This window comes from Desmodus rotundus, chromosome 6 (genome assembly GCF_022682495.2).
Source record: "Desmodus rotundus isolate HL8 chromosome 6, HLdesRot8A.1, whole genome shotgun sequence".
NCBI classification, from domain to species: Eukaryota; Metazoa; Chordata; class Mammalia; order Chiroptera; family Phyllostomidae; genus Desmodus; species Desmodus rotundus.
In genome coordinates, this window is record NC_071392.1 from 22,964,592 (window position 1) to 22,984,967 (window position 20,376).

At 35.6% G+C, this 20,376-nt stretch overlaps 1 long non-coding RNA gene across 1 annotated transcript in view; it reads right to left on the bottom strand.

Annotated features, from left to right (window-relative positions):
- LOC128781238 (uncharacterized) overlaps nucleotides 1-20,045 on the bottom strand; it is an 86,957-nt gene extending 66,912 nt beyond the window's left edge. The window contains exon 1 of the long non-coding RNA XR_008427181.1: nucleotides 19,939-20,045. This is a non-coding gene — a long non-coding RNA (uncharacterized lncRNA). The remainder of the gene's footprint in view (nucleotides 1-19,938) is intronic.
- Nucleotides 20,046-20,376: the final 331 nt, after the last annotated feature.

The following is a 20,376-nucleotide window of genomic DNA, read 5'->3' on the forward strand; positions in this document are numbered from 1 at the left end:
TCAACATATTGGTATGAAAGGAACAAATCTCAACATAATAAAGGTAGTATATGACAAGCCCATAGCTAGTATCATACTCCACAGTGAAAAATTGAAAGCTTCTCCTTTAAAATCAGGAACAAGGCAAGGGTGCTCATTTTCACTCTCTTTTTCAACACAGTACTGGAAGTCCTGGAAATAGTAATTAGGCAAGACATAAATGAAAGTCATCCAAATCTAAATGGAAGATGTAAAATTGTCATTATTTACAGATGTAGTGGTACCTCGGTACTCGTTGTTAATTCATACCAGAACTCATGATGAGTGACAAAACCAAGTACCAAGCAAGGAATGAGTGATGAAGCATTTTCTCTTGCAGGACAGTGTCAAGACTCATACAAGTGCTAGCAAGTGCGATGAGTCCTGAGCAAGTGCTCAGTGCTGAAACATTATTTTTTCTTGTCAAACTGTGATAGGTACAGGGTTTGATGAGTTCTGAAGCCAGCGGGTATTGAGGTATGGCTGTAATATGATTTTATGTACAAAAAATCCTAATCAGTCAACCCCCAAACTGTTGGAACTAATTAATGAATTCAATAGAGCTGCAGGATATATAATCGAGATATAGAAATCAGGTGCATTTCTATACACTATCAATAAAACATCTAAAAAAGAAATAAAACTATGCCATTTGCAATAGCATCAAAAATAAATAAATAAAATACTCAGGAATAAAACTAACCATGGAAGTGAAAGATCGGTACAATGAAAACTATAAGACCTTGATAAAAGAAATTGAAGAAGACACAAACAAATGGAAAGGTATTTTCTATTTATGGATCAAAAGAATTAATATTGTTAAAATGTTCATACTATCGTAAAGCCATCTAAAGATTCATTTAAAGATATAACCCCTATCAAAATTCCAATAACATTTTTCACAGAAATAAACAAACAACCCTAAAATATGTATGGAACCAGAAAAGACCCTGAATAGCCAAAGAATTTTGAAAAAGAACAATAAAGGCCCTGGCTGGGTTGTTCAATTGGTTAGAGCATCATCCCCGTAAGCCATGGTTGCAGGTTTGACGCCTGGTTAGAGCACATAAAAGAATCAACCAATAAAAGCATAAATAAGTGGAACAACAAATCAAACTCTCTCTCTCTCTCTCTCTCACACACACACATACACACACACATACCCCAATTAAAATTTTAAAAAGAACAACAAACCTACAGGCATCACACTTCTTGATTTCAAGGTATACTACAAAGCTATAATAATTCAAGCAGTATGGTACTGGCATAAAAATAGACACAGAGCAATGAAAAAAAAATAGAGTCCAGAAATAAACCCCTGGTCAAGTAATATTTGACAAGGGGGTCAAGAACACTCAACAGGGAAAAGATACTTTTTTCAACAAGTGATGTTGTGAAAACTGAATAACCACAAGAATAAAAATGAAACCTGGACTCCTATCTCACACCACTCACCAAAATAAACTTGAAGTGGATTAAAGACTTAAACATGAGACGTGATCCCATAAATACCTAGAAGAAAATAGAGCAGAAACTCCTTGACATTGGACTGGGCAATGATTTTTTGGCTCAAACAACAAAAGCAAAAATCAATAAGTGGGATGACATCAAATTAAAAAGCTGCACAGCAAAGGAAATAATCAACAAAATGAAAGGCAACCTATTGAAAAGTAGAAAATATTTGCAAATCATGTGTCAGATAAGGGATTAATATCTGAAATAACTAAAGAAATCATACAACTCAATAACAAATAAAATAAGGTTTAAAAACATGTAGATAAACTACGTAGACATTTCCCCCCCAAAAAAGATATCTAATTGCCAACAGATAGGTGAAAAGATGCTCAATATCACTAATAACCAGAGAAATGAAATAAAAACTACAATAATAAAGTATCATCTCATACCTGTTAGAATGTCTGGCATCAAAGAGATAAGAAATAACATGTTGACAAGAATGTGGAAATAAGGGAACCCTCATGCACTGTTGGTGGAAATATAATTGATTCAGCCACTGTGGAAAACAGTATGGAGGCTCCTTAAAATTAAAAATCTATCTACCATATGATCTAGCAACCGTATTCTGGGTATATATCCAAATGAAATGAAGTCATTATCTCAAAGAGATATATGCATTCCTATGTTTATTGCAGCATAAATTATGATAACCAAGACGTAGAAACAAACTATGTGTCCATTGATGTATGAATGGATAAAGTTGTGATTATGGATAAAGAAGTTACTATAGATAGATACAGTAAAATATTATTCAACCCTGAGAATGAAGGGAGCCCTGCCATTTGAGACAACATGGATAACCCTTGATGGCATTGTGCTATGTGAGACAAATATTTTATGATGTCACTGATATGTGGAATCTTAAAAAGCCCCCCACAGGGTGGGAGTTGAGTGAATTAGGGAGATGTTGTGGAAAAGTACAAACTGAAACCAGTAGATTACAAAAGTCCTGGAGATCTAATGCACAGCATAGTGATAATAGACAACAGCACTGTGTTCATAAACTTCACAGTTGCAGAGAGACTAGATCTTAATTGTTCCCAAGACATAAAATAATACAATGATGCACTAGAGGTGTTAGCTAATGCTATAAGTGGTCATCATATTGCAATGTATAAATATATCAGATTAACACACTGTACAACATAAACTTACACAATGTTATATATCAATTATATCTCAGTAAAAGAAGAAAATTGTGATTTCCTATTAATTATCTACATTAACATGAATATCAGACATGAATAGAAAGAAATGAAGTGGCATATGAATTATTAGTGTTCCAAGGCACTTTAAAATTCTACTTACTGTCAGCCCACATTTTTCACATTGTTATAAATCTTAACTTTAGTCCAGCACTCATTCCAACATGATCTAAGATCCTAGCCCACTCACATATATTAATAACCACACTCCTGTCCCTGTTGGATGCCACATTTATGGTGCAAGATGTTAGCCATATAGTAACTAAATATGGGTAAACATCTAATGACAAAGCACCTGTTGTCCTAAAGAACATCTTTCATGTGGTAACGTTTGTCTACATGTCTGTTCTAGAAATAGTAGATAAAGTCAATTTTTTCTAACAATTTTCCTTCATGCTGTTTCTTTCTTGGCAGATTCATCATCCAAGTTAATGGATCCTAAAATCAAGGTCAGGACTAATTTTCTTTTCAAAGGCTGTGGATGTTGTACTTTACTTTAATCTAGAAGAAGAACTTAATGTCAATATCATTAATAGCTCATCACCCTTTAAGGAATGTCAGAGTGAAACTCGGGGAAAAAAATCACAAACCAAGGACACTGACCCTGTCTTACAAAGAAGAGGAAACGAGAAGTGGCCTTCGCCCAGTAGTAGTACTCACACGGACTGTCGCCCAGGTCCCCTTTTCCTTCTTACCTTTATCTGTCATTTTTTAACCCGTGACTTCCTTATGCTTGAGCTTCCTACAAGTTCTCCTGAACACTAACACTTTAAAAAGTAGAATGGGCTGTTTTGTGAATAAATCAAGTTATGACATTTAAGTTCTCTAGCTTGATTCTCATTCATCACTTGTGTATAGTAATCATGAGTTAATGCACATAAATAGCTTTCGTGTTGTTTTTGAGAACAGTGTTATTTCTAGGGTCTTAAAAATATTCCAGGTTTCCAAAGAATCGGAGCTTACCCCTCCTGATTTATTGACCAATCATAACATCCTTTAGAGGTGCCAGTTTATATTCCTCATTTTACATCCTTGTGTTAGGATGGAAGAATAGAAGGAGTAGAAGGAAGTTATTTCGTGCAAGCCAGGAGAGAGGAAGCATGGTACACCAAACGGTGACAGAAAGCAGTTGGTGAGTTATACACAGTTTGCATAGAGAGATTACAGGAAACATTCCTAAGTATTCAGAATATAATAGCACCAAGAAAAGACTGAAGTAGCGTCCTCAGTTGCAGGTTGGGGGTGGGGGCAGTGAAGGCTACAGTGGGGTTGGAACAGCAGGGGGGAGCAGAGAAACAAGCTGCAACACAGACCGCCTCTGGAGAGGATGTTAGAAACAAAATACAAAAACACTCCTCATCTGTGAAAACTGCATCCCAGATGGGGGTGGCGGAGTGGGGGGCGTGGCTTGTGAGGATTGCACATGCTTCCTGTTTAAGGAATAACGTTAAGAAATGTTCAGACAAAACTATTCTCTCCACAGTTCTCCACCTATTAGTAATATGAGTTTAATTAAGAACTTCTTACTTTTTGGAATCTTCCATTATGCATGGAAAATCTAGCTACCAACATTACAAAGGATCCTAAGTCACCCTCAGATAAATTTGCCCCATAGCATGACTTCATATGGCAGCAACCATCTATTTGCATGTGAAAAAGATACAAAATTATAGAGTATGGTAATAACTAAATTTGACTAGAGTATGGGTATTTTGTTAGGAGAATGTTGGCTTAGAAATGCACTTTTTTAAACTTTGGCTTTTGTTTTCTCCTTTAGAAAAGCCTTTATTATTATTAATTATTATTATTATTATTATTATTATTTTGGCCTACAGATATAAAAATTACATTTGCTCACAAAAGAGAGCAGTTGAAGGCATCAGAATTGGATTAAAATTCACATAAATTGTAATACTCATAGGTATAATAACAGGTCTGATGTTCTCTCAGTTATCAATGAATCTTACTAAATTATCACCAAAGTTAAACTGTTAATAGCTCAATAAGGAAGATCTACATCAAATATTCTATTCTCGAAAATATATTATCAAGTCCAATATAATTTGATTTATAATTTTTAACTCAATTGATACAAAATATTATTCTGAAATACTATTCCATTTTTTTCCATGTTTGCTTTTAAACCTTAAGGGAAGAAAAATGTCTGGAATTTTAAGCAAAGCATCTCCTCTTCTATCAGCCCCAACAAAGCTGGGGAGTAGGGATTTGAAAATCTTTCCGTTTCTTTTTTTTATAATTATTTTATTGTTGTTCAGTTACAGTTGTCTGCATTTTCTCCCCACCCCTCCCCCCCACCCCAGCCAAACCCACCTCCCTCTCTTGCTTCCACCCTCCCCCTTGGTTCTGTCTACGTGTCCTCTATAGTAGTTCCTGAAAAAACCCTCCTTTCCATTTCTATAGACTTGAAGTTGTGTTCTCCAAATTCCAAGGAGTCCACAGGGTTGCTGTTGAATTTCTACTAAGGTTTAATTTCAATTTTTTAAAACATATATGTATGTATGTTTATGTGTGTGTATTCATATTTATCCTGTAATCAAAAGCCATTCATAGCTAATATATGCTGGAAAACTTTAACACACAAGTGACCCCTATTCACTATGACCCCTATTCACTAATTTGCAGTGGTTTTTCCACCTGCAACAATGTTTTCTTTTTAATGCGGGTCTGACTTGCAGCTCCCATAATATCAGAAATGCCAGAACTTGTACATTTACTTACATGCCAAGCATGACTCAGGGAAGCTGTCCTTCATATGTTGAACTCATGAAGCAATACCATAAAACAAACGTATGTCTTACTCTTCTGAGATATTATATTATGAATTGTTTTAGTATGTACTGTTATTTCTTGAGATTTTTTATTTATAATTTTTTAATATTTCCTCAGTGATATGAAATAATTATTCCTTGAATGTAATTACTGTTATATTTATTACTGTGGTTAAACAGAAGTCATTAAACAGAAAGGTACTATTCCAAAGAAGATAACATCTTTCAAAAATGTTGGTAACAGTATAAAATGTACTTATTTTATTACGTCTCATTCTTTAAAATGTGGACTTTTCTGAGGTATTTATGGGCAACGAGTTCCAGAACTTACTTTACCAAACTAAAAACCATTGATTTCCCTAGGGTAAATGCAAGTTCAAGCATATTAAGTAAAATGAGATAACTTATTCTGATAAAGGAGGATACCACACCTTAGCTAAATAGCTCCCATTATAACACAGCTGTATTAGCTTGCTAATAATTTTTATTAACATGTACATGACTTTGCCTTGAAAAAATAAACTCACCAGTACAACGACTTTGGCTTCAAAAAATCAAAATTAAAAAAGCCTTCCGAAAGCAATATGCAAAACAAAACAATTTCCATGGAAACTTTTTGAACATCTATTAGATGTACTACTCATTCCAGGCCTATCTTACCCCAGCTACTGAAACTAGGTCACCGTCTCTGTGTTTCCTACCCAAGGTCTTGTTTACGTGGAGGTTTTCCATTCTGAGTGTTGGGAACAGGCACTATTTTCATCCCTGTTTGAGCCCCTGCCTGGCATCCAGTAGTTTTCGTACATTTACTGCTCACAAATTCATACTTTTTGACAGATTGAACACTTTAAACTTATATTATATAGCAATATACAGATCCCAAAGATCATCCCCCAAAACCATACTGTCCATCCTGGTATCAAGTTTTCATTTGTGTTCCTATGCAATCTTAACACACATCTTTAACTCTGACAAAGTACAGTTATTTTGTTCTACTTGAATGAACAAAATTGGTTTATTTTACGTAGTGTTGAAAGTAATTCAGTCAGTATGGAAGAGTGGTACATTATCTGAGATCACATTTACAGATGCAAGCAGTAATTCTGGGTAACCACGGATTCTCAACATGCCATTCTCTATCTTCTCAAGGGAATTATGTTGATCACTCATGAATCTTTGCCACAATATCTCTTTCTACATGTAGGTGACATGCTTGATTTAGTTTATCATTCACCCCAAGGAGGCAACATCATTTTTACCACTTGTTAACTCATAAATAGATTAACAATTTGATACTAGAAAGGTCACAAAAAGGTTTAAGTCTGGTATGAAAACAAACTGTAATTTGATTAGTTAGCTTAAAAACTTGTGTTAGCAATGATTAATAATAGTCTATAGGTTATCTCAGCATGCCCAGTTTGTGCAGCGAAGGTTTTTGTTAGGAAGAGTCAAAGACTCTTTTAAAGAGTCTTTTAAAGACTAAGACCTTTTAAAAAGACTTAGTCCTTTTAAAGACTAAGATTGGATCCTTGTAACCCTATGTTTATTGTAACTGGGGAAGTTCACACATAAATAAAATATGCTGTTTTTTAAAAAAACCATCACAATGTAGGTTCTCTTTAAATGTTTTTGTGTAAACTTTCATTTTAGAAAACTTTTGGATTTACAGAAAAATTAGAAATATAGTATAGAGACTTTCCACATACTATACAGCCAGTTTCTCCTACTATCAACATATCAACATCTTAAGTTAGTACCATACAGTTGTTACAAGTAATAAACCTCATCATAAACTTCAGTCCATAGTTTATTTGTATTTCCTTAGTTTGTACTTAGTATCCTTTCTCTATTACAGGATACCATTCAGGATGCAGTATGACATTTATTTATTATATCTTCAGGCTCCTCTTCCCTGTGACGATTTCTCAGACAAAAAAAACAGTTGGTGATAGTAATGTTCACTCATTATCATGGTGTCAGTTGATACTTGTATCTACTTTCTCTGACAAAAAATATAAAATTTTGAAACAAACATTTCCCCCCACTGCTCTATGAGTCTGAGGATGGCAAATGGTCTTATTTGTCAGTTATACCAAAGCCTTTTAAAACTGACTTACAATAACAATCTGTTGATATTGATAAATGCAAGAAAAGACTTTCCAGAAGGATTTTGCCATGTATGTTTATTGTAAAACTTAAATCTGGCAGCAGCCAATCCGTTTGTATGCCAAATGCACTTCAATTTGTTACGTCTGTAGGGCACTCAGTAGCATTTTCACAGAAGGCAAAAGTATTTTATGCTGTGGTCCTCCCAGAAACCATATAAGTGCTACTACTACTAATTGTCATTTAGAGAAGAGAAAATAAAGGCTCAGAGATGTGCCTAAGAGTGGAGAGCAAGTGGCAAGATGAGTCTAGAACCCTGTCATCCTCGCTCAATTCCAAGGCCATTTCCACCACATGCACTGCTCCCAGGGCTACTATTCAGCCTTACAAAGAGTTCACGCTAAATTCAAGTATATGATGCTGAGGATTTTTGGCCTCTGCATAAGACAATCAGGCTATTAGTACCATAAAAATTACTGTGACATTAAGATACATATTAGATAACCTTCAAAGCACATATAGAAAAAGAGGAAAGACCGAGGTGATTTTCAGATCTAGTTCCTATCATTAAAATACACTTATTTCTCTAATAGCTCTGTATTGAACAGCTTAAAAATACATTTTAATAATAAAAAATTTCAAATATGTGTAATAAAAATTGTTTTCCATGCGTAACTAAAATAAAATGACAACTGATTTTTTATAATCTGAAAGTATTTGAAATTAATCTGTCTAAATTATTTTCTTTTAAGGTTCATCTTGTACAATTTTCTAAAACTTAGAATCATTTTAACATTAATGTTTATGTGAATACATTTTCATACAATAAATTCATTTTCCAGGTTAGTAGTCATTATGTAATTTACAACAGCATTAAAACATTTTGTATTTTTTGCCCTGCCTGGTGTAGCTCAGTGGATTGAGTGCAGGCTGTGAACCAAAGGGTCACTGGTTCAATTCCCAGTCAGGGCACATGCCTGGGTTGTAGGCCAGGTCCCCAGTGGGGGCACATGAGAGGCAACCACACATTGATGTTTCTCTCCCTCTCTTTCTCCCTCCCTTTCCCTCTCTCTAAAAATAAATAAATAAAATCTTTAAAAAAACATTTTATTTTTTTTAAACATATTTAATTGATTATGCTATTACAGTTGTCCCAATTGTTCCCCTTTGCCCCCCCCTCCACCCAGTATCCCATTCCCTCCAGCAATCCCCCCCTCCTTAGGTCATGTCCATGGGTTAGGCAAGGACCTACATCCAAGATTACTCTATGCAGCAAAGCTATCATTTAGAATGGGAGGGCAGATAAAGTGCTTCCCAGATAAGGTCAAGTTACAGAAGTTCATCATCACCATACACTGATTATATGAAATATTAAAGGGACTTATCTAAGAAAAACAAGAAGATCAAAAATGTGAACAGTAAAATGACAACAAACTCACTCACAACTATCAACAATGAAACCTAAAACAAAAACAAAAAACAAACAAAGCAAACAACTAGAACAGGAAGAGAATCACAGAAATGGAGATCACATGGAGGGTTATCAGCAGAGAAGGGGATGGGGGTGATGGGGGAAAAGGTACAGATAATAAGTAGCATAAATGGCAGGTACAAAATAGACAGGGGGAGGTTAAGAATAGTATAGGAAATGTAGAAGCCAAAGAACTTATACATACAACCCATGGACATGAACTAAGGGGGGTGAATGTGGGTGGAAGGGGTGGTATAGGGTGGAAGGGAATAAAGGGGGGGGAATGGGACAACTGTAATAGCATAATCAATAAAATATATTAAAAATAATTGATTGGGGTTATATATGTTCATATGCATATGAGTTATATAGTTTCATTTATGCCACAATATTTTTATATGTTCTCATGAACTATATAGAGAAAAATAATCTGTCTCTCCTCGCATAATGCATAGGCCCTCCTAAATTGATGTCAGGTCTAGATTAGTGTAACATGATAATAATCAACATATGAATTATTGCAAATTATTCCACCAAACCATAATAAAAGAATATCTTCCTCTGGCAGGCAGAATGCCAACCTGCAAGGGCATTTAATTTCAACGCAAAGTGACTGTAGCCTGTGAAAATTTAAATCAGTATAAAATTTCTGGAGAACAACTTAACATGTATCAAAGAGTATAAAAATGCTCATAACTCAGATCTAATGGCTCCAAATTCAAAAATTTATCCAAAAAATGAGTTAGAAGAATGCACAAAGGATTATAAGTGTATTTTACAGAGCTGTCCATAATAGATCAGAAACAACCTAAATATCAAACATTAGAACATGATTTTAAAATAATATGATATATCCCTACAACTATCATATACCCTGTTATTAAAAAAATAACACTTTTGAAAGAGAATGATATGTGTTCATAACAGGCAGATATAACTCTGAGTTTATATGTCCTATTATTAAATAGAAGGAGAAAAGGAAGTAAAAAGAAAAGAGAGGCAAAGATAAGACATATGATAAGAAGGAATTATATGCTCAAAGGGTAGAATTATCTCTGGGCTATTTGACTGCATGTGATATTTAATGGTTGCCTATGCTGTATGTGGACTTGCCTGCTCGTGTTTCTGTTTACAGGAGAAACGGTATGTCCATTGAGAGAAGAGTCTCAATAACGTTGGATATTTAGGATATTAATGAGCTTTGGGGGGGAAGTAAGATGAGGCCTCCAAGGTGATTTAAATAGAAGTGGAAATTTTATTTGGCATATTTTAAAAGTTATAGTGAGACCATGTAAAGGCAGGTGAGAGCCCCACACATCTTTGCTCTCCTCTTCCTGTTATAAGGGCTGGTTGGCCATGACACGCACCCACACAAATCCCCACTATCTATCTATTCTAGTCTAGATGCTGATTGTTCCAGGCAAATGAGTCATTGTGGGAAACTAAGAACCTTGACAAAAAACCAAATGGTGAGCAGACATGAAAAGATAGGGGGAAGTGCCTTTTTAGGAGAAAATGAATATAAAGATTGATTTTTCTTCTTCACTGACTTTGTCATATGGCTTATCGTTTGGCCTCAATGTATTTATTGCTTTATATGACAAATGTTACTTCACACAAGAACACCAGCCTTGCCTTTTCAATCTCTTAACAAAATTCAGTGACCTGCCTGTGCCTTGTAGACTCACAAATTTTCTCTTTGAAGATTTGCCAGGCAATTGTATTGATTTGCATTATGTACACAATACTGAGAATAGATGGATTTGTGCAATTTGCACTTTCTTTTTCAGCACTTCTCTTTTTACATTTGAGGAGGTCAAAGCAAGACCTGTCCCACATACAGGCAGGAGAACCATTTTGTCTGTGCCTCACATTTAGGGAAGGGTTTAGATGTTTGGTGTTTTCCCCAAATTTGTTTATTCTGTATTACTTTATGCTTGTAATAAATATTACAAATGTTTGTTCTTATCAAAACCTTTCATTGTAAATGGAAATGTAGTGGGAATAGAATTTTCATGTCACTCATGCACCTATCATATCTTAGTGTCTCCTTTTGCATCATAATTGAATCCCCATTTTGGTTAACAGATAGGGTAGTGTTGGCTTCTCACTCTGGAGAGGTGAGGTCATAGCTGATTGAGACTGGAGGTAAAAGAGTCCGTCCTCAACCTTTCTACATCAAAATAAAACTTATGAAAAGTCCTGGCAGAGACAGTAAGATGAAAAACGGAAATATCTGCACAAGTAATATATTTAAGAAGAATGAATGATGATGTAAGTATCAGTTTTCTGACCCCGATCTGAAGCGAGCAATAGTTGGGGAGAGAGAAGGAAGGAGCAACGGTGGAGTAAGAGTGCGTGCACACTTGCCTCTGAAGCAACCTTGCACACTCCAGGATTACACCCAGAGGGAGAGGAGACAGACAATGCAACATGATCACTTGCATATGACATTCTCTAAAAATATGGATTGTTCAGAGAAAAGAAGAGTGTCCAATGTCTTTCTGAAAACTTGGGAAGTGACATCTTCGAAAATGTTTCACATACCATAATAGAATAAAAGCAATAGAGTAGAGATTGCTAAAAAGGTTGTCCATTGTCACAGATGACCCAAGGTAGCCCAGAATCTTCTGTAGCCTTGAAGAGGAGGAGGGGAACCAGCTGAACCTTCCATGTATTTCCAAGGAGAAGACAAAGTCAGTGGATTCCAAGACATGTCAAAGACACAACTCAGGAAAAAAAAAATCTTAGGTGATGAGCATGGATTATAGTTTTAAGCCCAGGTGAAAATGAATGTACCTCAGCATATACCAACTGACAGCATTGACACCAGAGAACAAGATGGAACATCTTGCTTATGCCAATTTAGACAGAAGCTGAGAACCACAGGACAGATGCATTTCCCCAAAGCATACCACCAGAACATGTGAGAATTGACTATATTTTCTACCTAAATGTAGAACAGAAACTTGAAATAGGAATTAAGCTGGGCTATAGAAAAATAAGAATTACATGGATGGAAGTGGAAACCATTATGCTAAGTGAAATAAGCAAGAAGGTGAGGGACAAATACCATATGATCTCACCTTTAACTGGAACATAATCAACAGAAGAAAAAAGCAAACAAAATATAACCAGAGACATTGAAGTTAAGAACAATCTAACAATAGCCAGAGGGGAGTGGGGTGGGGACAGTGAGGAGAGGGGATTACAGGAACTACTATAGAGGACCCATGGACAAAATCAAGGGGGAGGGTGGAGGTGGGGGAGGGAGGTGGGTTCAGCTGGGTGGGGTGGAGGGATGGGGAGAAAAGGCATACAACTGTAATTGAATAACAATAAAAATTTAAAAAAGAAAAGAAAAATAAGAATTGCTTTTTGCACATCCAGATTCACAAAATGCCTGAGTCAAATGAGAAACTTACCGAAATCACATTTTCTGTTATTACACATAAATGAGGGCTCAAATAGTGATTGAGTTAACTTAAAGTAATTATTTCTTCTATACAAGAGTTTATAGTTTGACCAATGTATGCTCTAATACATACTTATCCACAATAACCCAGGGTTTTTACAACCCAGTTTTGACATTGCTAATAGTCTCATAATATGAAAAAGGTCCTGATAACAAGGTAGCATGATCTTCTATTCTTTCATTGAAATTTTGTTTGTGAAACGGCATGGATAGAACCAGAGGGTATTACGTTAGGTGAAATAAGTCAGTCAGAGAAAGACAAATACCATGATTCCAGTTATATGTGGAATCTAGAGAACAAAATAAATAAACAAATTGAAACAGACTCAGAGGTATGTAGAGAGAAATGATGGCTGCCTGAGGGGAGAGAGTGTTGGGACACTGGGTACAAGATGTGAAGGGATTAAAAGCACAAACTGCTAGTTGCAAAATAGTCCCAGGAAAGTAAGCATAGGAAATATATTCAATAATATTGCTTTAACTGTGTATGGTGCCAGGCGGGTACTGGAAATACTGAGGGGAACATGATGTAAAGTATATGACTGCTCAACCACTAAGATGTACACCTGAAAGTGATACAAAGTGAAAAGTGAAAGTGATTGAAAGTACACCTGAAAGTGATATAAAGTGAAATTGAAAAAAAAATTTTAATTTGGTTAATTGCTAGCATCTCATAGAATCTGCTGAGAATCAATATCACCTAGCAATTATAAGGGAATCTTGATAAAATTAAACTTAACAGCCTTTAGACAAAAGGATATTATAAGTTACATCTTTTCTTTTCCATACCAGATTGGTTAAGCAACAGACTAAAGCCTCCATTCCAGAACTGATGTAGCTGGAATGGGCTACATTCTAAACTGGATAAAAAGTTGGACATCAGAAGATCCTCTTCATATAGAATGAATTCAGTATAGAAGAAAATATGACCACATGTTTCATATGTTTATTACATTTTTGGAAACCAAACGTCACAACTTCCTAAGAGATCAGAATTTTGCACTGAGTCTAATAGGTTATCAGTTTTGAGTTCAAGTTTAGAATGCTGAATTTAGGTACAGAGATGCTCTACAAAGTTGGCTTTTAGGAACTTACTTAGCCCCAGAGGCATTAGTCACTATTCACTGGTTCAATTCTGTAAATTGAATCACAATCTAGTAAACATGTTCAGGGTTTTGGGGTTTTTAAAAATTTTTATTGTTATTCAATTACAGTTGTATGCTATGCACCCCAGTGTTCAAAGCAGCACAATTTACAATAGCCAAGTACCAGAAGCAACCTAAGTGCCCATCAGCAAATGAGTGGATCCAAAATGTTCAGTTTTGTTCGGCCATCTGCTCCAAAAGTATAGACTTTTGGCGATATCGTAACTAAACTTTCCATCTATAGACCTTTCCACAAGTTCTTCAGTTAAGTGAATTGATTTCATGGAATATTGCTATACTGGCTTGTGTACTTCAAGCTTTCCTGCCTGTGCTCTTAAGCATGTCAAAATGTAAGATAAATGGGTTGCAAACCCTCTTACTAATATTAAGTGGCACATGATTCTGAAATTTTAAATTATCATTATTTGGATTGACTTTTTCTCATTGATTGTTGTTTGGAGAGGCAGAGCCTCCTTCCCTACTGGTCTCTAACCTGTATACCATGTAACCCAGTCCAATAATTTACTTTCCATGGAGCAACAAAAAAAAAAAGATGTAAAATCAGCTGTCCCCTCACCCTCTAGTAATTTTAATATCATTGTTTCCAAGGTTGTGTGCTTGATTTTCTTCAGCCCTGAGTCACTGCCTATACAGATGCTAGATTTTACTGTGTCATTACAGTGGAGATTCTTATTTTGGCTGATGGTATCACAAAGTAAAAATGTAGAATTTACATGGATCACAGTCTTAAAATATGTGTACATTGTGTAGACAACAGAGATATTTGCCAAACAGGATGTTACTGATGTGCCCCAAGATGAATGATGTTTACAGAACACTCTTCTCCTTCAAAACATTACTCCTACAATTGTTTTAGATATTGTTATTAATATATTAAATAATTCCTTACAAAAAAAGGATTAAAATATATATTATGACTCATTAATGGTTATTATATTAAAGCTCTTTTAATGGAGTATAGCATCCATTAGGCAAAAGGATTATGGTAAAAAAAAAAAACATATAGGTTTTGTACAACTCAAAGGAAACAACTTCTCAGTCATGTAAACCCATCTCCAAATGGCTCCCATGAACTTTTTTTCATCTCGAATCTCTACTGTGTAGCAGAGCTCTATAATAGGCATTTGAACATCCATATTTCCAGGCATTTATATTTCAGATAATAGTTGGCATTCATCTCCGCTGAGTTAATGAATGGAGAGCTATCTCATCCAGGATGCCACTATCAAATCTGAAGGAAATAAGTAGGTTAAGAAGGTGGATTCATTGAATTAGACTTGGAGCTAACAAACCAGCAAAATCTGCTAGATCACCTTATTATACCACTTTTTACATGAGATTGCCTCATGCCTCAATGACCTCTCTGAAGATTTGGATGAAGCATTTTAAAATAAACAAAAACATATTTTAATTACTGTTTTTTTTTTTTCCTACTCAGGAGTCTTTACTCATTCTTGCTAAGAAAAAAAGTTTCTGCAGTGTTGCTGCACCAAGGTGAGCTCTGGCCAATGGACTTTCAGAAGTAACACCCATGTCAGTGAAGGGCCAGTGTAACTAAGTCGATCAATGGGGAAAATTTTATGAAATTTTTTGAAACAGCAAATCCCAGAAGATCTTTCCAGATTGAGTAGTGGACATTGCTTCTAAAAAAGCCATAATGCTACAACGCTCTAACAGCTATTGAATTTGGTACCAATCGTTTTTATGCACTTTAATTCAATACAAACATCCCTCTGAAGATTAAAAAGGTACATTCTCTTGAAAGTATGTATGGATTGGGAAAAAATTTATACATGTTTATATAAAATGTATTTCACGTTCTATTAATGTGTTGTAATATTGCAATTTTGTAAAGAATAAAACCTTAACAAGCTAAACCATAAAGTGTTGTGAATAAAAAACCATGTTTCCTATGTATGTTGGTCATTATACAATGCAAATCTTTGTTAATGAGGCATGCATTTCACACACACACACACACACACACACACTCACACTGGCTATAAAAATGTCCCTTTACCCTAACAGCATCCTCCAGATTTTATGTCACTATATATTTGCATAATGTAGAAATTGAAAATATTCTGTTTTATAAATGTTTTTTAAAGTTTTGAAAGTTTTATTCACATGTGGCACAAATCTATTACAAAGTAAGTTTATTTCCTACTGCCAATATTATCAATTGAGAACATGATAAAAAAAGAGAGAGAGAGAATTAGTTATGTCCTTTTGAAAATTTCATTTGGGGATTAAATACAATTGAACCTATTTTAATGGATACAAGCAATACTGAAATGTGCATTACTTTTAAAAGAAGAATATTTTATTATAAAAGATTCTGTCATTGGTGCATTTCTAACATGAAAGAATGACATTTTATAATATATTACTTCCTGACATTAAAGATTTTATGTAAAGTCTTAGCCTTTGGAATCTTCCAGTTATCATCTTTTAACACATTGAACTGGTTGACTTTTAAAGTCTCTGAAATATCATGTGGCATTTTCGGCCTGCCTGGCATCACTCTGTGGCTTTCCAGCAGCTTTTCCTCGGCAACGAAACCCAGTGACCCAACTAACAGCACCAAAGGAGTGTGAATGCATTAAATACAAGGAGCTCTAATAAACTAAGTCAGTAATCCCTTAAAATATTTCGCTTCCCAGAAATCTTTTGTTCCTAATGATTTAGCTTTAATGGGAGATTATCTAGAATCATTTTCAACAGGGCCATTCCAAAGAAATCTAGTCTAATTAAAACTATTTCAGTGTTCTATCCTTCCCCTCTTGGGAAAGTTTCTTTAAAATGTTAAGAGCTATAGCCCTTGTAAATAATTAAAAACCATTAAGGATGATTTTATTATTCAATATCAACTTTCCCATTTTTTATTCTCTTTCATTACTATTTACCCACTCCCATGTTCTTCTGGAGTTACTGTACTTGGCTCTTTTCTCCATCACCATCCCAGATGATTACTTGTTTCCCAGTTAGTACATTCTGTTCTGCCTTTTATTTCCATCCCCTTCGCCCCACCATGCACCTTGCTTTTGTTTCCTTTATCCCGAAAGCATGTCTTTTAAAATCTCACTCTCTTTTAGATCCTCCAATGTATCCTGGTCAGCAGTTATTAGATTCCAGTTACATTCAGGTTTTGCGGACCCATCCTTTTTTCAACTTAACCATCTCAAAATCCTCATTGTAAGCAGTCAGGAAGTGATAGATAATTTTTAAATATGGTAACTATTATATGCTGAGTTCTTAATGTGTGTCAAGCTCTCTATAAGTGCTTTGCATTCACTTTATGATAGATCAGTAGCAAAATAAATGATGGATATAAGTACCTCAGACATAAATGGACAGATAAATTTAAAGGTAGATACATACAACTGTATGCATTTCTTCAATTAACATGTTCTTCCATTTAACATGCATCCATATGCATTTCTCACCTCTATTTGTTTTTCATTTCTATTCCATAAACTTGAACCGACTTTCCTGCCACGCAAATTCTTTGCATTTGAACTCTTAGATTACAGTTATGACATGCATATGATTATTTTAAGATAAAATTTCTTGGTGAAACATCAGTCTTTATTCACTGAAAGAGAGCAAGATATGCTTGTGCCAAGTGTTAAAATAAAACAAGACTCCAGTCTACTATGTGTGTACATAAACACACCCTAAATCCCACATCCTGGGCCAAGAAGTACTCTGGAATCCCCATGCTTAGGTCTCCTTGTACTCTCTGTGAGCCAGGCACTGAAATTAAAGGAGGGACCTATAACAATTAGAAAAACATGGACAAACACATTTTTACTCTAGTGAAAGTGGGAATAGAGTCTTGACTATGAGCCACTCTCTGCTGTATCCAAACAGATCATATTTTCTTAACTCAATGGCTTACACTTCATGAAAGTGTTATCACGGATACACCCTCCATCATTTAATTCAAGCAGTATAACTCCCAATGCCCAAATCACTTTGTTAATCATTGTCCTATACAAGGAACTCATATCTTGAAATCATATCAAGAGCATATATGAAAAGTGATCTAACCTAATAATTTAAAGAAATGTTTTTTATTACTCTATTTCCCCGACTCCTCCACCTATTTATGAATGAAAGTTACATTTTTCCAGATCTTTCTTCCCAAAAAGAGAAGAGAAACATTGATTGGTTGCCTCTTGCACATGCCCCAAACCTAAAACCTAAGGCTGGGCCCCCACTGGGAATCAAACCAGCCACCTTTCACTTTGTGGGACAACGCCAACCAACTGAGTCACACTGGTCAGAACTAAAAACTAATTTTTAAAACCAACTTGCATTCAACGACTAACGTTCTAGCATAATCGATAATCTGCACAACAGATACACTTCATTTTTCTTGCTCTAGAGCAGTGATCCGTAACCATGGTTGATTTTGCTCCCCAGGGGACATTTGGCAATGTCTGGAGACATTTTTGGTTGTTCCAGGTGGGAAACCTCTAGAAGCTAGAGGACAAGAGGGCAGGAATACCACTTGTCATTCTGCAATGCACAGCATAGTTCCCCACTACAAAGAATCATCCTGTTCAAAATGTCAACAGTGTCATTGCTGACAAAGCCTGCTATATGAAGAAGTTTGTGATACGTGTTTAATTATATTTAAATACTAGAACCAGGCTTGGAGCTGTGGCTGTATAAAGTCAGGCATCAGAGACCCGCTCAAAGGCCCCCAAGTTGCTCTGACATCTCTTGGAGGCTCTGTCATGCCCAATTAGCAGCCTGCTTGTTCAATTGTGTTTTCTCCTCAAGTAATTCAGAGTTTATTTGGGACTTGAATATTTTGTCTTCAGAACTAATGTTTGTATTGGATGCACTTGAGGATATTTATCAAATAATTCAACATCTTAAAGTTTAATATAATAATGCCTGTGATAAACAAATGTGCTATATAGCTCATTACAGTTAATGCTCTACCTTCAAAGTTGTCTGGAAACAGGTATATTCGCTAAGTTGATTGCCAGCTTCTTCTCCCTTCTCTGCACCTTCCCCCTACCCTCTGCTTCTCCCAACTTTCATACGTACCCCTTATTCCTTCCCAACCTCTTCAATCATTCAGAGAGGAAAAAAAGAGACAGAAATACACTACTAAATCATTGGTCTCAAATTACTAGGGATTAATCAGTTCAATAATTAACAGAGCAATCAGGCCTCTCACATATATCTATCTTATCTTTATCACTATGTGATTGCTTTTTCTGTTTGCCAGTTTCACAGTCTGTGGCCCCAGAAACAACCATGAGATTATGATTTGCTGACCAATACTCAGCTTTTATTTTCTGATTCAGACAGGCCACCTCCTTCTCCAGGTATTGGCCTCTTCATCAAGATTTTCCTTAGAAGTTGAACACCAATTCCCATTATTTTGGCTACAGCTGCTGAATTTAGCTCACTTATAATTTTGGCATTTTCTTATGATGATCTTATGACTTCTAACTCCCTGATCATTCAACAATCGAAAAACCAACCAAGCAAATGAACCATAATAAAGCAAATTCCCCAGACCCTCATACAATTGCATAGGTTTTTTCTTGTACTTAAGCCATAATGAAGATGATTACCATAGCCTAGATTACTCTGTTTTTATTTTCACTCATATTGTTATTTACAATTGTTTTCCTTTTCCTCAATTCAAGAAATAGAATAACTCCTTCTTGGCTACTATAAAAAATTTTTTTAAAATTAAATCCCAAGCATTATTTTCTACTTTTCCCAATTCAACACTTCATAACAGGCATTCCAGTCTTTCACAGCCCTCCCAGGGTTTTAGGAAAAGCAATGCTGCTTCACTGCTTCCCTGATATCACTGATATACCGGCAGCAAACAGGACAACTACAGCGGGAACTTCCCTCTGACTGGAGGGGGAGGAGCCGAGTAGAGAAAGGGTGAGAAAGGACTTTACTCACAACCAAAGTATGAGCATTTCAGGCAGTATTTTTTTCATATTATATGTCATAGAAGCACTTGTATTAGTTTCCTATTGCTGCTGTGACAAATGATCACAAACTTAATAAGCAAAAAAAAAGCACGGATGTAGTAACTTACAGTTCTGGAGGTCAAAAGTCCAAAATGGGTCTCCCTGAGCTCAAATCAAGGCGTGGGCAAGGGTGTTCTTCTCTGGAGTCACTAGGAGAGAATCTGTTTTCTTACCTTTTCCAGCTTCTAGAGGCCGCTGGTATTCTTTGGTTTAGAGTCCTTCTCTCCATTTTCAAAGTCAGTCAGCTGTGACTCAGGCCTTTCTTACACTACTACTTCACTCTGACTCTCCCAAGGCCCTTTTTTATTTATAAGGCCTCTTGTGATTACCTTAGGCCCACCTGGATAAACTCAAGGTCAGGCAAACTAATTCCATCTGCAACCTTTGCTCCCTTTGCCTTGTAATGTAACATAGTCACATATTCTGGGAATTAGTGTGTGGACATCTTTGTCGGGAGGGATTGCTCTGCCTCCCCTAGTGCTTTTTGTTTTAGGTTTCTTTTTATCACTTTTAAATCATATAAATTAGAAAATAGTTAGAATTGAAAATATTTTCTTTCTCTCAATACCTCTTAAAATCCCAGCTAACTCACTATTTTTCTGGGCTATCCC